This window comes from Macrobrachium rosenbergii, chromosome 45, assembly GCF_040412425.1.
Source record: "Macrobrachium rosenbergii isolate ZJJX-2024 chromosome 45, ASM4041242v1, whole genome shotgun sequence".
Lineage (NCBI taxonomy): Eukaryota > Metazoa > Arthropoda > Malacostraca > Decapoda > Palaemonidae > Macrobrachium > Macrobrachium rosenbergii.
Window position 1 is genome coordinate 25,988,271 of NC_089785.1, and position 14,512 is coordinate 26,002,782.

The window sequence follows — 14,512 nt, forward strand, 5'->3', positions numbered from 1 at the left end:
TTCTTGAAGTATGCTTAATAAGAACAGACAGAAAAGGCTGCTTTTTGGTTTGCTGGTTGAAGGGGAATTAGTTCTTTGACTTGTGGTCTGGTTTCGTGTTCATCAGTTTGTTTTCATTGATTGCCCAGGCAGTGTTTTCATTTCCAGTAGGATATTGGCACCTAAGATCTTAAGATTCCTCCTTGGAGGTGGAAATGAGTCGCATTTCAAGGTGCCTTTTGGTATGTTAATCTTGGTACCAATTGCAGCCCAGCCCTTTTAGAGTTGAATAAATTAGCTCAGTGGTCTTGTCAAGCTGCTGGATAATATTATAGTACAAAATATCAATGACAAGTCTTTCAGAACTGATTGATTGATTTTTGTCACTGAAACTGGCATCACAGAATTTGGGTTATTGACGCCGTCTTTCAGAACAATGCCTTGGTTGGTATGTTGTCCATGTTAACTCCTCAATGTAGGTTGAGGCAACAGTTGTCTGATCAGGCACTTTGTGAACTAAGGTGAGGGCTGGGATATCTAATCAGAAAACCTATCTAGATGTTTTCCCCGATTCAGAAGGCTTTTCCCCTTACGAGAAGCATTGGTCGAGTGGACTCTTTTGGGACATGTATTTAGTTTCACTGCCTTTTGGGAAGGTGTTAATTAGCCTGGTTTAGTAAATTGTACATGAAACGAAGACTCTTAACTAAAGTGGTAACTTGAGACTCTGTTGTAAACTAAAAATGTCTGAATGTTAGTGACGTTCAATTCACAATCAAATGGCTTTGCAATGTCCTTACCGATACAATGGTACATATGTATTTTATGTCGGGTAAACCACAGATCAAATAAAGTATACTGTAATCCGTAATCCTTGTTTTAATTGAACAAACACTTCAGGATGTTCATATTCAGGGTAAATTAGAGAGAGATATGTGCTTGAAAAGTGAGGGAATTATTTTCATGGCAATCACTACACCCGAGTTAAAATGCAAAGAGATGTTTGGCCAACAATGACAGGTATTCAAGACACTTTGTTGATATCAATGTCTTTATAATAGAAAGCACGACACCTATCCAAGTGTTCCCATTCTCCAAGCACTTTGGAAGAGCTATGGCTAAGACATCTACTCTCATTTGATTCTGTCATCATAAACTGTAAACGAGCTTTGTAGGCTATGCACTACACTATGGGAATTAAGATTCATAGCAAAACTGATCTGCCTCTACTAAGCATCTCATGAAATAAAAGTCTTATAGCTTTATTTTAACGTACCCAAGCACTTGTCTTACTCCAACACTTTCCATGGTACTCTGTGTTAAGTATGTTGTTAGTGAGGAGCCAATTTTGACTGCCATGAATTTGAAGGGGTTATGAACTGTCAGTGTTAGAAAAAGATGGTCTTATCATTGGGAGATTTCAAAAGAACCTTAATTTTATTCACTACTTTCCCAAGGAATCAAAATCCACGAGGCAACATTGCTTCAGGTTAGTTAAATGGAACTGGGAAAATTTGGTTATCGGTCAAGTTTCGAATCTGAGAGACTGATTTCTCCCAAGACATTCAGTGTTCAAGATTGTCATTGGTTTTGGCATTTGAAACACCTCTGTAAGTCAAGTTCAGCTTTGTAAAATAACTTCTCTACTACAAGCAAGACAAAAATCTCAAAAGCACAGCCTTAGGCTACAATTATCTCTAGATCATATTATGAAGCTATTTTTCTATATCCATTTCAGCCATGTTAACCAGTTGGAGGTTGTCCAAGAGACACAAAATGGCTTCCAGTAGCCAAGACAGTTGCCAGGTACCACCATACTAACTCCCTCATGAAGTGAAGGTTAGGCATGACCCATTACTTGTCACAGGAATCACTCTAAAGATTGTTTATGGTTCTCTAAGGCCTCTCTGGTAGCAGGGCAGCAGGGAAAGCACTCATTGGTTAGCTAGCCCATTCAGTTTCCTCTGAGGTCAGCCCCTTTTTTGGGGGGGACACTAATATATTTTCAGAGACAATAAGGTAAAAAAAAATTGATGTATACGACAACTTTAAGTTTCATAATTTGGTAAATAAAAGTTTGTTGGAACCTCTGTTTTTTATTTATTTATCTTACAGCTAATCTTATAAAGTGATTAATATACTTCAACTGTGATTACTTTAATATACTTCATCGTAGATATGATTGCATTCTCTATGCTATTCTTTATCTTGCAAACCAATCTTATAAACTGTATAAAATTACAATAATATAAACCTTAAATATGATTACTTCAATATGATACCTCATTTACATATACAGTATGATGATTACTTCTGATACTTGAAATATATCTCATTAAATTCTCTTCATCTCTACAGCAACGGACATTTCTCATTTCTTCATCTTATCTACAGACTATCTTTGACACTCGTCCACCCTTTTCTTTAGGAAACGGCATAAACACACAAGTTACACGAGCACCAAGCATAATTTGACTATTCTGCTATGACTAAATAACCCAGAAAAAAGCTGGTGAATAAGACACTTATATGGTGTGTCCAAATGATTAGAAACTTAGCAGCATTGAAAATGGTCATTAGCCTACTTGATCTGTGATGAATTCAAGAGTGCTAAATGGTTCAAGTCTGTACTTTGCATCTGAGCTTTGACAATTTGCTGGACTTATTAGAATAGATCAAAAAATACCAATAAAATGTGGTTTTGATTGTCCCCAAACTGACAAGTTCTTGTTACTTGGCTTTGTCAAATTCTAGACTTCTGTACAGATAAGTGGTCTTTGAAAACCAGCATAGCCTCTTTCCAGTTATAGCTATGATCCAGAATCTATATTTATGGAAAAACCTGACACTTCTGATCAATTTCTTACTAATTTACACGTGTCATGTGTTTTCATAAATATGAGAGACCTGGACCACACCATGAACTACAATGAAGTACTTGTTTTTCGAGACCACTTGTCTGTGCAAAGACTACCTGGAATTTGCCGTAGAGGAAATCAGTAAAACGAACCTGTCAGGTTGGGCACAGGAAGCCACATTTTATTGTTATTTTGTGACCTATTGTAATACGTGATACAATATCCCATCTGCCTGACAGACGACATGCAGGTTACCGAGTGTTAAACCATTCAGCATCTAGACTTAAATCATGGGTTAAGTAAGTTATTTAACATTTGCAATGCCGCTGATGTTACCATCTTTATACACTACATAAATTATCTTGCTATCACATTTATCAATGTGCAGAGTAACTACAGCTAAACAGTCTAGTTTTCTCATGATTGTCAATTATAACGGCTCTATTAGGCCTACACATTGGACAGAACTTTACATGAACTATGTACATTATGTTGACAATCTTTACTTCCCAGCGTACCTTAAAATTAAACAAGTAACCCTTAAGAAAAATCTAACATGGAGATCTCAGGAGTCCTCCCTACATTTGCCTTACTTTGAAAATGATTAAACACAGCTACAACAGAATACATCAACTACGGGATTTCTGATTACAGGCTGAAAGCAACTCTGCACAATGTCTTTTTGTCAAGTGTATTAACTTCAAAAAAATTGAACAACAATTACTCTGATACAATGTGCTTTTTATATTCTATTTTTTTTCACATGATCACAGCCTTCTTTAATTTGTTACTTTAAGTGGAGGCTCATTATACGAAAGACATTGTTTGTTAACAGTACTTATGGACTGAACTTCGAGCATCCCTCGTTACTGAGGTATTTTAAGTTTGGATAAGAAATTGCTCATATTATACAGTGTGAATATATCAAGATGGTGCCTGTAATATCATTCCTTAGCATTCTATAAAATTCACTGCTATTTTAATCAACACAAATCTTTCAAGGGCTCAACTATTAGTGAAATTACTTTTAAAAAAGTACTTAAAAGCAATGTTTTAATCAACACACATGTTTCAAGTGTTCACTATTAGTGAAATTACTTTATAAAAGTACTTAAAAGCAACATTTTAAAATAAATTCCGTAAATTGTTGGGAAAATAGAATTGAAATCAATTTTAAGAGCAATTTTAAAACAAATTTCTGGCACTAAAGGAAAAAAAAAAAGTACCGACTCAAAATCAATCATTTTGGAGAAAAACTAACTATTATTAACCTTAATAAAAACCTACGCGAACTATTTCAAGATAATTACATTATAACCAAGGTCTTTCGTCGCAATGCAAAATCCAAAAACTTAGTTAAAACAAAGGACAATGAAATTGATCTATTTAAGGCTACAAAATCATAAAGATTGTTATTGAAAAAGAAACTTGTTTAAATCTTGATTTTTCTGGACACTGATTCTAATTGTCAGAGCTTGAGACATTTAATGATCTTATAGGCACCAACTGATTTCACACTTTAAAAAAATAGATTTCATGAACAAACATTGTTTTTTAACTTTGAGTTTTTTTTTACGAGAGAGAGAGAGAGAGAGAGAGAGAGAGAGAGAGAGAGAGAGAGAGAGAGAGAGAGAGAGAGAGAGAGAGAGTTTACAGTTTATAAGAGCAAAGTATTTATGCAAAACAAGTCAGAAAGAGAGAGAGAGAGAGAGAGAGGGGGGGGGAACCTTACACAGTTTATAAGAGCAAAGTATTTATGCAAAAACAAGTCTTAGAGAGAGAGAGAGAGAGAGAGAGAGAGAGAGAGAGAGAGAGAGAGAGAGAGAGAGAGAGAGAGAGGGGGGAACCTTACACAGTTTATAAGAGCAAAGTATTTATGCAAAAACAAGTCTTAGAGAGAGAGAGAGAGAGAGAGAGAGAGAGAGAGAGAGAGAGAGAGAGAGAGAGAGAGAGAGAGAGAGAGAGAGAGAGAGAGGGGAACCTTACACAGTTTATAAGAGCAAAGTATTTATGCAAAAACAAGTCGAGAGAGAGAGAGAGAGAGAGAGAGAGAGAGAGAGAGAGAGAGAGAGAGAGAGAGAGAGAGAGAGAGAGAGAGAGGGGGAAACCTTACACAGTTTATAAGAGCAAAGTATTTATGCAAAAACAAGTCCTGGAGAGAGAGAGAGAGAGAGAGAGAGAGAGAGAGAGAGAGAGAGAGAGAGAGAGAGAGAGAGAGAGACTTACAAAGTATATAGGCGAGCAAATCATTTGTGCAAAGAGAGAGAGAGAGAGAGAGAGAGAGAGAGAGAGAGAGAGAGAGAGAGAGAGAGAGAGAGAGAGAGAGAGAGAGAGAGAGACTTACAAAATATATAGGAGAGCAAATCATTTGTGCAAAGAGAGAGAGAGAGAGAGAGAGAGAGAGAGAGACTTACAAAATATATAGGAGAGCAAATCATTTGTGCAAAGAGAGAGAGAGAGAGAGAGAGAGAGGGGGGGAACCTTACACAGTATATACGAGAGAGAGAGAGAGAGAGAGAGAGAGAGAGAGAGAGAGAGAGAGAGAGAGAGAGAGAGAGAGAGAGAGAGAGTGTGAGTGTTTAGACAAAATAATCTTTAAAATACACGTGTCTCATAGCATTCATTCAGTAAGTAATAACCTTAATACAACATTCAAAATTTTATGTATGAACAATTTCTCACAAACAATCACATGACAATTTCGGGGCACAATCTTGTCTTCAACCACTGCTAAAACTTCTTATAATCAAGAGAAAGTGGAATAGAAAATATTAAAAATAAAAACAGTTAACATCAAAGAATAAAAAATTAATATCAGTCTCCAAACATATTGCAAGTTTTATACAGAGCCCAGCTTCAACTGAGAGAGAGAGAGAGAGAGAGAGAGAGAGAGAGAGAGAGAGAGAGAGAGAGAGAGAGAGAGAGAGAGAGAGAGAGAGAGAGACTACATAAGTACTACAAACTGTCCATGCCTCTGTGAATGCTTTGCAAGACTGACCTTGGGGGTGAATGGATTGTCAAAATAAGGAGTAAGGAATTTACAATGAACGAAACTTATAAGATCACCACATAGAATAAAAGGGGGGGAATGGGAAGGGGGGACCATACATGTTACCCTACAGGGAGGAGACTGGATTACAGCGCACGATATGCCTAAGCACAAACAGACATCTAAATAGACCAACAATACTCCAGCATCCTGGTTAAAGAAAGAACTAATAATTACCACTACCTAAACGAACAGAACAGACTGAAATGCGTCACGAAATAATGGTGCCGCATTCAGGACATAAAAACAAACACTTAACCGACTATGCCTCAAATTATTCCACGTGAAATCACTTAAAACGACAGAAACCATATTAGGGTTTCATTGGCTCTGCTTCAGGATCTCAAGAGCTAACATAACGTGGAAAGGAGTTATGTGACGAGCAAAAGTTAGGTCTGTAAGTAATGTAACTAGAGGAAATAAGCCCAGAAGGGGAGGTATACAGGGTTAAACGAAAAGTTCTGGATTATCCAGACCCTAAACAAGATGGCTGGGCTGAATAAAATGCAATGAAACTTATAATTAAATATGTGGAACCTAGAATCAAACAATCTAGTATAGGAGCGCATTTTATAATACAGGAGACTACAAGAATACACAGAAAAATTAGACAACAGCAAAGAAACGGCAAGCGACTTCAAAGCTTTACACAGACGACTGTCACGAGCAAAATGAAAGCAGAACACAAGACTCAGAAAGCATAAGACTTCAGAATGAACACAAACTTAGTTCACAACAAAAGGTATCATCATCCACGTAATCCTCGTATACTGTTGCAGGGCAATACAAGAAAGGACGGAATCGTGACCGAACAACATCACCACGAAACTAATTAGGCAAAACAGCCTAGGCATGAAAGTAAGATTCAATCTCACTGCAATAAAGACCTGGAAAGGTGGACAGTGACTGCAAAAATGAAAACAACAAAATTCTGAGACAAAGAACAAAGACTAAACAGTGCAAAATAAATATGAGAGAGAACTTGGATACAAGACGCAAGAGAGATTGCTATTTATAACCAGTCAAATTACAGAAATTATGAAACCTATGGACCTTTATATCTATAACCACACTGCATTTTTATAATACCAAAAATATAACACGAATGGTTTACGATTGACAACAGCTTAGTGCATCCATTAATTCTGTCATCTGGTGTTATGGGAAAGTGCCAAATATCCATTGAGTACATTATGGCATTACTCTTCTGAAAAGCTACAACTATCTGGACATTTTAGGCTGCAAAAATGCTCCAATTTCTCATAAACTTGCTGGATGGCAGTAGATGAACCAACAGGGAGACTGTTTGCGTAGTTCCATAGTATTTCAATAAATGCATCATTCTTCCTCCTCTTCTATGTACTTGGGTTCTTGAAAATTGTAGTTTCCATCAAATCGGAGCAATTTCAAAGGATAATCCCGTTTACTGTTACTAGTACTGTTGGAATTGCTTGCAGACGTAAAGGTCGTCTCGTGGCAATCTGAAAAATGCAAGGAATATGTGAATACTGTAAATTCTGATGCACTATATTAAGGAAAAACTGGTTGAATCACATGCTAAGTATTCAAATAAGGTGATACTTTAATGAACATTACAAAGGTGAAATTTTAGCCTAACCAGAATCATTACTGTTGAGAGTTGCCAAGATACAAATGAAAAATGGGCCTACATTTACATGTTACTCGTACATAAAGCAGCAATTACCACTAATGTCAAAACTTTAAGTATATCAGACAAATATTCTTCAGCACAACCAATAAATTTAAAATTTCTGACTAATGCACATACAATTTCACAAATACCTTCAACGCACTGTTATCGAAGTAATTTTCCATGAGGTCGATAAGTAACTCAAGGAGGCTTATTCACTCACCATTGCTGTCATGTGTGTCACTATGATGGACAACAGCAACTAACAACTACCAGGTACTCCCAATGCATTGCAGGGTTGCTTGTCGACACCAAACTTCCTGAAAAAAAATCATAAATTGAAGTGTGTTATGACTAAAAATATCTTAATATAGGCCAACCAAATTTTAAAAATCCATCCCAACAGTGAAGAATAACTTGTTAAATTGCATTTCATAAAGGACATTAAGACGCATAATTCAAAACAAAAGGTAAGGACCCATAAACAGAAAGGCCTACATGATAGTCATGCGAACAGGTACTACTGTTGTAAAGCCGCCTACAGAGCCGTCAGCGGAGTCTCCATTGAACGTGTCATTCGCCAAGTCTCCGCTGAGCAAGTTTTCTATGGCGGCGTCCCATTTTCTTCGCCTGTACAATTAGTCACGCCTAACGTGCCAGGTCACGCGATTTCAATCATTTAAACTATGTATGTATTTTGTTCACCTGTTGTCAATTGGATCCAATTTCACTTCTATTTTCACATTGTAAAGTGTACTCGATCGCTGTTTTTATCGTGTTAAAGCTAACAAAAATATTAGGTTAATTCAAAGTTAATTCAGGATGCTTTGACCTAACCAAGGTGCGTCAAGCGTCGGTGATTGAATATGGGCACTAAGGTATCCAGATTTGACCTAACCTAGCAGAAAAGCTCCAGGGGCCACCTTGTTTAGTGCCAGCCCCTCGGGGATGGACGTAAAATCAAACGAAAAACAATAAATTTCTCGAATCTTGGTAAATTTCTCAAATCATCTCGCCTATACTGCATTGCGTTCACCCATTTTCATATTGTCGTCAATTTTATCAATGAAAGATATCTCCGTAAACAGCTCTTTTGCAGATTTACCTAGAACTTTGACAAGTATGGTCTTAACAATTCACGTCATCCATGAATTTAGGCGGTACGCTGTTAAAACAACCATACCTAAAGACGTACATGGCTTCAAACACCAGAAATTTAAGTGACCTAGCCATGGCTTCCCTATCAGAACCAAAGGAAACTGCCTAGCCTTTAAAGACTGTAGCCAGGCTTGCTAAGACCCCTCAGCAGTCTTGAAATGAACCAAAATGGGTCTTATTTGTCAGCTACACCTTATCTAAGTCTTGTATTCTTAATATGTCACTACTACAGTACTGTACTATATGTCATTTATATTAGCTGCATAGCAAAGCCACTATCTGATGTAATTTGCAGATTGATAATAAACCAATTAGAATGTACAAGTTCTTCCCAGAAATACCCATTCCGAAACAATCCAAATATGCAAATTGGCCCATAATATAGTTATACTCGGATCAACACATTTCAATTCCTCACAAATCAGGGAACCAATGAAGAGGATTAACACAAGTAAAACAACTTTGGGTGCAAAAAAAAAAAAGGGTAAAACAACAAGGATCCCCAAAGTAGATTAGTGGTTGGAACTTGGCATGCCACTAGCTATTTAGCAGTGTAAAATTGTTGCATATGGCCATTTGCAATATCACAAACCACCTTTTTGTGATTTTTTTAAAACTTCAAATGACAACAATCCATAAAGGAAAAATTTCAAAATACTGGATGTATGTTCCTTAGTACTGTGGCTTATTAAATAAAACTGATAAATATGACATGCCTAGGTAATAAAATGTTACAGAACCCATACAATAATCATATGCATACCAGAATTTAAACACCTATATGTAAAACTTACTAAGAATCCATAGGGAACGCTCATTTATGCTATTAAGTTATGAGTCTGGATGAACAATAAGATTCTACACTTAAAAATCACATGTATACACAAAGCTAAGTTGCACAAACAGTCCTCACGGTGTGTAACCTACATTCCAGTAGGACCGTACCTCCTACCAACCTCAAATTCAAGGACATACCAGCCAATATACAGTTGCTTACCAAAATAATAATGTCTTATGGCCAATGAGGACAATTCGAATACAACACTGCCCCTCTAAGTACATTAGGGTAGGACAACGTACTATTTAAACTGCCATCGCTGTAAGTTTCGGATATGGTTTAGATACTTATTAAAGTATATTCTGGTACCCTAACTAGCCATATCTGGTTATATAATTGGTTTTCATTAAGACTGACCTTCAGACTTGCACTTAATAGGAGATGTAAATTACAAGTAGGTTCCAGTCCTACGGTAAGTTAGGTTAGGCTTCGGGTTAGCCACGTAACTTCACAACACTAAAAAATGGTTAGAAACTGGCATAAAAAAAGTGGAGTGTAAAACAAAAATCATGTTAAATATCAAGTTAATGTTAATTTATAAAAGTACTTACAGACCACCGAGCAAAAATTTTGGGACCTAGGGCCTGTAGCCTACTGCTGTGACCCTAGGTTAGGCTAGTTATGAAATTTTATCTAAAATTACACCAAAACCACTTTAAACCAAGAAGTTTTGACCTAGTTTGATATAATTAGTGGGCCACAGGCTCTTTCAAGTCCACCAACATTTAAGATATAAGTAGCCAAGGATAGATACTACATTTTTATCAATTTTACTATTAAATTGGGGTACTAGCCCTACACAACTTACAATGAACTCTCATCAGGCCCAAACCCTATATTAAAATAGTTTTAATCTGACTGCACATTTGGTTGAAATGGCCAAAACTTTCGTCTCGAAAAGGAAAATTAGTTCCCTGCTTACCTACCAAAGGGATGCCGGCCATGACACGTGGACACAACAGGTCTAATTACCTCATTATTCTCCCAAAAAATCACAAATTCCACAGTTATATGCAATTTAATAATGAGAAATGGACTTAATTACAACTGTAGCACAATAAACTTAGATATAATCGAGCTAATTGTCACTGAAAAAAATTGGTTTCCTTCTTACCTACCAAAGACATGCCGGCCATGACATGTGGACACAATTGAGGTTAATTTCTCCCAAAAAAAACTAATTTCACAGAAATATGTAATTTAATGATGAGAAATGGACTTAATTACACCTAAAGCACAATGAACCTTTATACAATACTTACGGGACATTAAAATCACGTCGCTATCACGGCCAAATAAGTGGAGCTCCTTATACAACGGTAGCCACTTGAAGACTGACAGATTTCCAGAGAGACCAGGGTAGGACCTGCAATGACTGCCAAATGCACGAGAATTTAAATGGTTCTCTTTATATATTTCCCAGTTATAAAGCTCTCTCTTTCTTTTCCAGTATAGTTTTGGGAGTAGAGAGAGTTTCCCAAGAATGCGAAATAGAGATACGTGATACAGAAACGAATAAAGACGTATTTAAGCTTAAATGAAGAAAGGAATCTGGCGTCACTTTGGAGAACTATGGAATAGAATGGCATAAAAAACTTGGCAACTTTTCAGTTCACAAGGAAAGTTCAATCTCAAATTTTTTAGTAGAATGTTCAATAATTCACCGTTTTAACATATGTAAATTATAAAGATATATATAAAGAATTATATGTCAGTGTGGTTAGCTATAATTTGTCACGAATACAAGGAATTAAATAGAAATTTAAAGCATTAACTTATAACTTTAATATGTCGAGAGCTTATTAATCAAAAGGCTATTGTAAAGGATTATATATTGGTATAAAAATTCATTTTATGAAATAAAATAACACAGAATTATTTAAATTTGTCTATTTATTTTATATTTTTTGGCAATTTTCTTTCATTTTGGTGATAATTAAATAATCTCTCTTAGGTGTTTGCAAACAAAGGTTTGGTAATCGGACAAAGCGGGAATTATGAGCTCGTCAAAAATCGAAAAAATTAATCGTTTTAAACAGTTAAATGACATCAAACTAAATACAAGTAGAAAAATAAAGAATTGCGACCTTTAATTCATACATCTGAAATTAATTTATGGTATTTTTTATAATATATTTCCACCTCAAGAAGATTTTGTCCACGTTCAAAGGTTCGTCCCTAAGGGAATCGAAACTCGAGTCAAAGGTAATTCGTTCTACCTCTTTGGTATCGGAAACCGCCGAAAATCGCTTTTTAAAGCGGGCGAATTTACGAAATATCGGCGTTTTCGTACACAGCTCATTGCTGGACCTTTGTGATATATGACGGAAAAAATCTACTTTAATTCTATTGCAATTCTATTTGTAAATTGTGTGATAATATACTTTATTTTTGTAATAACAATCCATAGGAATAACTTTTAACTGAAATTCATACTCACTTCTCTCGTATTAGAGCAAGAATTAAATTAAAAATTTTACTTTGTCAAAATGGCACGAGAATAAATATGAAACTCGAGTGTGTAAGTGATTTCCTGTAAAGAGAGAGAGAGAGAGAGAGAGAGAGAGAGAGAGAGAGAGAGAGAGAGAGAGAGAGAGAGAGAGAGAGAGTTCACAAAACGTAGCTAATGAGAGAGATTTTACAATGAAGTTTATTTACCAAACCCTTGTTATTGAGAGAAAGAGAGAGAGAGAGAGAGAGTTTACTAGCAAGTTCATTTGCCAACACCAGGATCGTGAGAGAGAGAGAGAGAGAGAGAGAGAGAGAGAGAGAGAGAGAGAGAGAGAGAGAGAGAGAGAGAGAGAGAGAGGGAGAGAGAGAGAGAGAGAGAGAAATTCACAGAACCTGGATAGTGAGAGAGATTTTGCAGTGAAGTGTATTTACCAATGCCTTGATAATGAGAGAGAGAGAGAGAGAGAGAGAGAGAGAGAGAGAGAGAGAGAGAGAGAGAGAGAGAGAGAAACGTAAATACGAACCCATTTTCTATCACTGCAGCGTTCCTCGGGAGAAAAAAATGTTAGAGAACTACCTTCCACCTTAGGCGCCGCCGGACTGTTTAAAAGAGGCAGTTTCCATCTATCTTATAAGCCTTCAAAAGGACCAGCTGATGCCATCTAGTGACAGCTGGAGAAACTATAAAAATAGGCAATAAAACATTAAATGGCAACTGTGAGGCCGAAATCGAAGCTGTTTTCTCTGATTATTCAGCAATATATATGATATATTTATGATTAATTTGCATATTATATATTTAAAAGTGATTATGAGTTATTATAACATTAATTTAGCTGTTTATATTGACTTAAATATGCTAAAAAAACTGTAAATTTAAAACACTTATTAGCATCTCTTCCTAGAAAGGCAATTCAAAAAAAGTATTATCTTATATATTTTGTAAAAGCAAAGTAAAAATAAATATTTAATTATATATTACAAAAATTATTAAATAAGTATAAGAATAACTAATTAATTATGATATAAATACGGAATATATGACTCAAAATAAGAAATTTTTAGTTATATTTAAAGATTTTTGTCACTTATGTTTTGGGAGACATCTAAGGCAGACGACTATCTAGATGGGTTACAGGCCTAAAATTAATACTCGATACGTCTTGGCAGATGTCAATGGCAGACGACTATCTAGATGGATTACAGGCCTAAAATTAATACTCGATTACATGACATTTCAAAGTGAAATAATTAATATAAGTGTAATAACTGAATGATTAAACGTAGGTTTTGCTCTGGATATAAGCTAGGCCTACTCAATACGTATTTTTAAGCTTAGATTATTTTTTTCTCAGATATCCAAAGTTGCAATACTTAAAGGGTTATAGCTTCCATATTTTAGCGATCCAGACGATATAAAATTGATTAAATAATTCTTTGAAGCTATATATTTAGAGAGAGGGAGAATTTAACCTCTTTAAGCAGAAATGAGGTCAGAAAAAAGGTATTTTTGTTATAGTTACTCAAATAATCTATTATATTCACATTTTCTTTGACAGTAAGACCCTCAAAGACAACGATTTTTTCTGGATTTCAAAGGAAAACAAAAGTAAATCTCATGTTACGTGTCCTAATTCATTTCATGTTCAATTTCATGAAATATACGTCTAATGGCTTTAATTTTATAATTAGATATTGATATGAGTCTTGAAATTTAACTCATTATGATAAAAAAGACCTAGAAAGTGTTTTTTGGCCAACATTTTAAATGTGGCAGGATTTTCTTTACTTTTTGTATAGGCCTATGGATCTCTCAATTTTGGAAACAAATGTACGGTTTAATTCTGCATTCTGTGGATGGATAGGCCTATATTTTATTCAACTATCTTTTAAAATACTGGAATCTGTCTATATTAGGAGGCTATACTTGCCCAAGTCCTGATAACTCAAATATCTTTTCAATTACTGTAATCTGATTTTATTTTACGAGTCTATAGTTGCCCAAATCCAGATAACTCAACGTTTGACTTCATCTTGAGGGAAAAATTAAATAATAGGCCTAGTAGGCCTATTGACCATTGACCACAGGGACACAGCTTTCGTTATTTCCAAGATATTATAGAGTGCTTATCATTCTTACTGACCAATGGTCATTTGTCTACTGATCAACATGGCTAATCCACTGTGGATTTTAAATTGGACACATTAGGGAAGAATGATTCATCTTAATAAAAAAAAAAGTATATAAGTAACGAATATTTGTCATCATTACTTACATTGTAGTAAGCAGCTGTCTTCAAGTAATGAATCTCTTCCAGCATTACTTACCTGGTGGATACTGTATTAAGGCATAATTCGTTTTCATAAAAACAAAAATATACAGTATAAGTAATGAATATTTGCCATCATTACTTACATTATATTAAACAGCTTCATCTAAGTAACGAATCTTTTCCACCATTACTTACCTGGTGGTAAGTATATCTCCAATTTGACTGTGTTCTTAATTACACACCTGGTGCACAGGT

General features: G+C 35.5%; 1 long non-coding RNA gene across 1 annotated transcript; it reads right to left on the bottom strand.

Moving 5' to 3' along the window:
• Positions 1-4,621: 4,621 nt before the first annotated feature.
• Positions 4,622-10,958, bottom strand: LOC136829817 (uncharacterized). The gene is made up of 3 exons (XR_010850499.1): positions 10,796-10,958; positions 7,761-7,857; positions 4,622-7,367 (listed from the first exon to the last, which is right to left on the bottom strand). It is a non-coding gene; the product is annotated as an uncharacterized lncRNA (long non-coding RNA).
• Between the last annotated feature and the right edge of the window lie 3,554 nt (positions 10,959-14,512).